We start from the raw sequence: 7,898 nt of genomic DNA on the forward strand, positions 1-7,898 counted from the left end.
GAATTAATTTTGCCAAGTTTTGGGTCCTGGTCGGAGTAGCGGAGCGCTCCGCCCTGTTGCTGTGCCACGTTGGGAGCTGTGGCGAGGGGCAGAGGAGAGAGGCGTCATGTTCTCTCCACGGCAGCAGCTGGGGCGAGATGAGCTTTAGCTTGTCCCGAAACCTTTGTGGGGTGAGATGCCAGAACCAATTAACCTCATGGTCAAATCCAGGGAAATTAGATTTCCTTAATTCTGATTCTCCCTAAGTTGTTTGATTATCATGACGGACAAGTCTTGGCAATTGGTTTTTTCCTGCCAACGGCATCTTGTTGTCCATAGTATCAGACACTGCTCAGATTTGGCATAATAATGACCCCCTGAACGCTGTCCCTTCTTGCTTACTGTGCGCAGCATGGCTCAATGCTTGACAGTGTTATGACTGAAATTTTGTGCCATCTCTACCTTAATACCCGGGGCCAACTATGATCTGGTTAAATATCCTAAACTCCAGTCTAAGTGTGAGGCTTGTCTGGCTTATCTTCACGTGGGACTGGAATTCCAAGGCATAGTAACTGAAAGGTAACAGGACAGTCATTAAAATTTGAGGCAGAACCACCTCTCTAAATGGCCACACAAAGAATCCATAAGGATGAAGATCCTGAAAGCAGCTGCAGTCAAGGCATTGTGAGAGTGAAGGGAACTAGCAGTAATTGCTGGTCTTAAGTAATTGGATCATTGAGATTTCATCTAGACAGAAGATTGAATCCCTAGGTCTGGTTAGTTCAGTTTAGGAAGGGGAGAGCCACAGAAAGATAAAGCTAGACAACCCAAAAAGGAGGCACTACACTGTATAATGCTTTTTTGTCTGACTAGAGAGCCTGGTGAACAGAAAACAATAGGACCATGAAGTTTCTAAATTGCAGCTCTCATAAGACATCCCAGCTGCATTTCTAAATCAAAACATTTTCTGTGTCCCATCCTCCATCATAAAAGTACACAGGAAAAAAACATTTCTGCTGCCAGTAATACACAACACTGGCAGGTCACACTTCTCCCTTACTGTAGTTAGCCTTTTAGTTCAGTGGGATAGGTTAAGTAACAGAAGGCTTTGTTGAAATTTTGAAGGCTTTCTGCCGAGAAAGTTCAGGTGCGTGAAAACTAATAATAGCTGAAAGTTAAAAAAGCAGATTATGTATTTACTCATTGTTTCCAGACTAATTCTAACTTCACTGGGTAAATTGTGGGCCTGCATGAATACTTGTTCCTGTGTAGAGAATGACAGAGACAAGCAGCTGATGATGGAGAAAACAGTGAGACTTGCTTTTTTTCTTTGTCAGGGCAGTGCTGCATTAAGGTTATCTTGTGGCTATGGTTCTAGAGCAGAAACCATACCAGGGTCCTGATCATCTTTTCAGCGACTTGTGTGCCATTCTATTTACTTTAAGAGGAGTTTTATATGTAGAACTATTGGACAATTGGGTCTTAGATAAGTACAGGGAGCTTTGCTTACATCAACAGGATTATAAATCCACCAGATCAGGAGTCAGGAAGGAATTTCCCTCACGAGCGTAAAGTCAACAACATAATCAGGACAAGGGAACAATCTGCCAGCACACAGAGAAAGGAATTGTTAGGACCAGCTGGGTGTATATTACACACACAATTTCATTCAATTCTAGTGGAAACATATTTTGGGACTGTATTCTTTCAGGGTTTTGTTGTTTTCTTCCTCCCCTACTGTGCCAAGAGTCACTCAGAGGATGATCATGCAGAAGTGCAAAAAAATCACTGAGACTCTCTATGTATAGAGGATTACCATGTGCAATTAACTGACTGGAAAGTAAATTAAGGTCAGTAGAGGCTAAATATATTTCAGAAAATGAAAAAAAAAACCAAAAACAAAACCCCCACCCTATTTCTCAGACTCAATAGACTAAGTCCCTGAGAGCACAAATAGTAAATGAAATTTTTAAAAAATTACAAGAATAATTTTATTTATGTGCTTGTTAAGAAAGAATCTAGCCCGTTTATTTGAATCCACTCATTTCAGGGAAATTTCCCATCTTTATTTAAATAGATGTATTTTTCTAATGGAAATGATGAGCCAAGAGAGAAGACAAGACTAACCAGCAAAAGGCAGCATTTGCAAAATCAGTGTACAACATAAAGGTGGACTGAGCCATAAGGCATCTGCCTCTCTATGAACACTATATGGGAACAAGTGTCTGTTTTGTTGCAGGGATTACCATCGAGCTCATTCACTCTGGGAAAGGTGAGGTTCAGGTGATATGACCTATGCAGAAAGGAGGGACAACAGCAGATTTAGGTGATCTTATGTGCAAACATCAGGAGAGAAGGAGAATTAAGTATCAAATTATGGAATGGTATTTTTGCCTGCCTATAATATAATTTGGAGCAGTCACCTGATATCCACAGATGTTTGGTTTTTCCTTTTGACCTAGCTTTGAAATATGCCCCTTACACATGAAGACATTAACTTTTCATTTTGTACAGAAAAAGAAGTTACCTAGCAGCAGTCCTGTAAACATGATGCTGTCATCCTTCTGAGAATAATTGAAAATTCTTCCTTCAGCAGAGGGATGTTAGAAAATTTTGCCCTGATTTCTGTACCAGTTCCTTTTAGCACTGCTTTTCCCACTGTGTAGTAGCGCAGGCTCATATCCTTATTTCTGCACTTCTCAGAAATCAGGATATGAGCCAACTTCACACTGCTCTTGCACAGAATGGAACAAACATGAAATAACACATGAGGCAGAGGAAGAAAAAAAACCCAACCAAACGGTAAGTGGTGGAAAAAGGAAAAAGAAAAATGTAGTGAAAGGAAATTCCCAATTACCGGGTGAGCCCTCATTAATATGCAAGTCTAGCCTTCTCATCCTCTCGCCTTTCATTGTTGTCTCTTGTTCCTTCAGTTCCCACCCCCATTCTGAATTTCTTTTGGTATGACACACCCAAGTACGCATACAAACAATGAGTCTTTTTCTTGCTCACTTGAAGAATTTTCTGTCTACCGAAGTGGTTTTTTTTCCTCCTCTAGTATGTAAACAAAGCAAAGGACAATTCCCAGCTTGGTTTTGAGCAACACAGACAACAAACCTACAGATAGGAAGGATTAAGCAACAGTAACTAACAAGCTGAGTTTCTTGTAAGGTCAAGACTACTGGCTCATCAGTGCTTAAGTATACCCACTTAACATTAGTAGGAGCATTGCACAAATTAAACAAGAAGAGTAGATTTTTTATCTCGGTAGTGTGAGGAGAAAAAATAGCAGGAAGCATGAGTCGGGATTTCCAAAAAAAACCAGGAGGTCAGAAATTCCTGTTTAGATTCCTGGCTCATTCACTGATTCATTGTGCCCTTCCTAAAGCAAATTACATGACTCACCTGACTAATTTTCTTCATCTTTAAATGGTACAGTGCATGCCAGCTACAGAGAGTTTACATTGGTAGAGAACTCTTGTTTATCATGTTAATTTGGATTACTAATGAAAGAAGAAAGACAAAGAACAAAGCAGACCGGTTTAACACCAATTTGGCATGAAATTAGAGACTAACCTATGCCCAGAAATAGCTGCATCAACCCAGATATGTATTGAATGTTGTCTAAAATAGGGCATGAACTGGCATGACTTAACTCAGATCTGAAATAGAATTAAAACAGACTCTGGCTGGAAATATTTTTATGAAAATATTTCTTCTGGTGTTGAAGCACTCAGGTTTTCAGAATGACTCATTCTAACTTCCCCCATTACTTCCAGCAGGTTCCCAAACACCCCTTCAGTTAAACTACCTCCAGTTTCCTGGGTCCTGGTCTTAAATTTCTTCATTAGACTCTACCCCTGGTTTCCAGCTCTTTACCCAGCTTGCCCTTCTCATCTTGACCTGCATCATCTCCTTTTTCAAATACACTGTTTTTTCTGAAATTCTGTTTAAATTGGATGGTTTCTTCCTTCATGCTGATTAGAGGTCAGCAAGGGAAGAAGGGATCACTGAAAGATTAGCAGCTGCTTTCAGTTTTCTGTTCAACCTCAACACAAGCAATTATAGGGAAAGTTTTTCAGCAGTGATGCAGTGGTGTTTTGGACTCAGTCCTACTATTTCTTTCTGATTGGCAGCTATGCAGTCTGGTCGTGCATGTGAGAGATTTATCTGCTAAGCAAGCATGGAATATTTTCAGACAAGTATTAAACTCTCATATGTCTCCAACATGTGCAAAATGCTGTTTTACAAAGTCTCATAATTTGCCCAAATTTAACCAGATTTTCATAAGGATTTCAATGGCACGTCTTTGATATTAAGGCCCCTTTCTATGAATCTCAGCCTCCTACTCAAAGGTAGGGATTGCCAACGAGTGAGATGAGAATCCATTAGAAATCAGATGTAGGGCTTACCCTGTTTCGCTTTCTCTTGACTTGGACTACACAAACAATAATCACAAAAACAATAAGGGACAAACCGTAAGCTTAAGCTTCATGTAAGAGGAAGCAATGGACTAATTTTCTCGAGAAGAATAAAGCTTCTTTCTTCCCTTTAAGCTCCCCTGTTCTTCTACTTGATGCAAGATGTTTTCACAGCCTTCAGAAAAATCAGACACCAGCTGACTAGTAGGATGATGCCATGTTATGTCAGTAGTACCCCAAACGTCCTTTCTTCACACATCCTGCAGTGTGACCTCGCTACAACACCCTCGCCAACACCGTCTGGGAAACTAACAGCCACTACCCTGCTGCCACTCAGTGAAGACCAGTGTTCCTTTACAAACTTCTGGATTACAATGCATTCTGCAATAAACTCTTGTGAGGGGAATGGCCAGTAAAGAAGCACTGGCCAAACAAGTTTGTCTGGACACAGTTCCAGAGCTTCATCTTGACAGCAGAGTAAACTTGTCCTGTTTAATAGGAAGCAACCATTTGGTAAAGGATGGCTCAGTTACACAGGCAATGTGCATTAGCAGCTACAATTATCAGTATATTATTGTTTGCCATTAATGCACAGAACATTGCATCTTTTGCTTAATTAGTTTTGATTGCATACTGAATCCAAGGAGCTACTGGGCTAGAGGGGCATTTCTGAGAAGTGGCTGAGGATTCTTTTCATATTATCAAAACAGCATTCTTTAAAAAATATGAATTATTTCATCACTCGGCATGGGATATTTCATTCTGTATGATTAAAGTTTTACAAAGTTAACAGTAACTGGATCTTACAAAGTAAAATGTCAGCCGGCTTCAAGAGTCATAGGCATTACCAGCCTGGTTCATAACTGGTATGAACTAGCCTTTCAGTTTCATTCCATCTGGATAGGTCTATAACATATCTAAACCATGTAAAACAGCAACATGAATTTTTTCAAAAGCAGAAAATCTTACGGCTAGTTGTTAAAATAAAAGCAGGAATAGCTTAACTTGTTAGCCAACCTTGTTAGCCTTCACAAAGAGCACTCGTGAATGAACCTCATTATTTTCAAAGAACTGAAGAAAGACTGATTATCCACCTCTAGGCATGGGAAATTCCCCATGCTCCTACTGTAAGATGTGTAACATCAAGTCACAGTGAGAATATTATAAACAGTCAGCTATGTTCATTCAAAGCACAGAGAATTAATCTACTGCAATTTGGCCTTGTGCATTGTTTCTTGGAAATTAATTCCATGGGGTTGATTTTTTGGGTTTGATTTAATCATGTTTTACGCCTACTTTGCCATTCATTGTAGTAACACAAATGACTGTGGTAGGAAAAATTCACATGCTTTTGCCTTCAGAGCTGCAAACTATTATAATAAACATTAAGAACATAAATATTGTCACCAAAGAGTATGTCTTCATTGCACTGTTAAGTCAGGCCTTTAAAATCACTATACTGTTAAAATATATTCACACAATAAGTATGTCTATTTACAGTAACTTCTGAGCCATCAAGATTTTTACCCATTTTCCAGAACCCTCAGTGCCTTACTAGCTGGACTGCCCTGGTACAGGTAAACCACAAAACTAAGGGATTGTGGCTATATCAGTTCCTAGTCAGGAAGAAATCCAGTGTAGGACAATGATTTCTTCTTTGTTCAGATACCTGACTTTAACTTGTTTTGAAAATAAGGGTTTTTCTTTTCTTCAAACTCTAGTTGCAATAGGCATATAAGTCCATTTCCTAAAACCTCCTCCTCTGTCCTAACTTACGCATTATTCTTAAAGTAAGCAGAAAATTGCAGAAAACTGCAGAAAAAGCAGAATGACAAGAAACAATTGCAAAATGGTGATAGAATGTGCATCTGATTAGTTGATGGTAGGATACGTCGAAATCAACATGTTTACCAATATGCTTGGCACTATTTGCATTCAGTGGAACAGTGCACTGGACCATTTATATGGGAACAGAAGAAAGAAATGATACTGTGAACACAATACACTCACAGCATGCCTGTTATCATTGAAAACCCAGGAGAATAGAGTGCCTTTTCTGTCTCTTCCTTTGAACTGTAGTTGAAATCCATGCGGAAATATGATGATGTTGATGGTTTTTTGTACATACCAATTTATCTAAGACTGTTCTGGTTATAACAACAATGGTTGGACTTGATGATCTTAAAGGTCTTTTCCAACCTAAACAGTTCTAAGAGACTATGATCTTTATTTGCCCTGATCAAATTTTTGAATGAGGCTCCTTGTCCTTTCTTTTCCCCAAAATAATACATAGTTCAAGATTAAGAATTCTGTTACAAACTAAAGTACTGTATGAAATAGTACTGGGAATTTACCTGCAAATAAAAAAAAAGTATGCAAAAATCTTATTTGCAGTGAAATCAATCTCCCTTGTAATGGGAGTCTGCATTGCCAGCATACTATTATCCTTTTCTCTAGAGTCAGGCTAGTCCTCATATGAAAGAATTACACATGTCCAAATGGTCTTTCATTTCAGGAGTTAATGATTGGCTATTACTCTTTAAAATCTGGAATTGCCTAACCAGCTGAAGAACCTGATTATGTGAAATACATGTCCCCTGTATATCATATACAACAGGGTAAAAACGTGGGTGCTACAATTTATTGGATGTGAGGGGAAAGAGCAACTCAAGAAACTGTTCTTGATTTTGTAATATGTTTTTTAACTTTCCAGTTGTTCTCTAAACTATTGGCAACTACTTCGTTCCATCTTCTTTTTCAGTAGAACTCAAGATGCACATTAGGCCCATGTCCAAGGTTTATTTGCAGCAAGTTATCCTTGAATCTTTGTTGTTTTGGTTTTGTTGGGGTTTTTTAATTGTTGCTGGATAAGGGTACCTTTCACCAAATGCGTATCTGATTTGGCCCACAGAGAGAAGAAAGGAAAAAAAGTGTCACCCTGTAACACTTTGTATCATGCTGAGCCTTAAATTAATATTTTATGTCCTTACTGTGCTTTCATTTCATCTCTTTTTTCTGTTCGGAAACAGTTGTATCCCATGCTGCCAGTGTACAGAGCCTATAGTATTTCATATTAATGTGCTCTTACACAGAGATTGTGATGGTTAGGGAGGCCCTTGCTGAGGGACTGAAGCTGTCAGATAAAAGGGATGTTTACCAGTTAAGGTTTCAAACAGCAGTGCTATGAGAATATATTAATCAGTTGGAGATACTAGATTGGAAGAGAAAACAACTTTTCCCGGTATCTGGCAGAAGAGTATTTTAGTCTAGAGGGCGATCAGCAAACCACTGAATGGAGAGAGATGGTAAGCTGTAGAACAGATACAGGGAGCTCTCTACAACAATTTCACTGACTACTGTGATGTTCCTCATATTTCACTCATTTGTAAGACTCATCAAGCAAGAACAAGGAAAATACACAGTTGAACATTAAAAGGATCCTGAATTATAATGCTAAGTCTAGCTAAAAATAAATCTGATTCTTATCTTTTTGGCTGG

This window comes from Corvus brachyrhynchos, unplaced genomic scaffold (assembly GCF_000691975.1).
Source record: "Corvus brachyrhynchos isolate BGI_N302 unplaced genomic scaffold, ASM69197v1 scaffold239, whole genome shotgun sequence".
Taxonomy (NCBI): Eukaryota; Metazoa; Chordata; class Aves; order Passeriformes; family Corvidae; genus Corvus; species Corvus brachyrhynchos.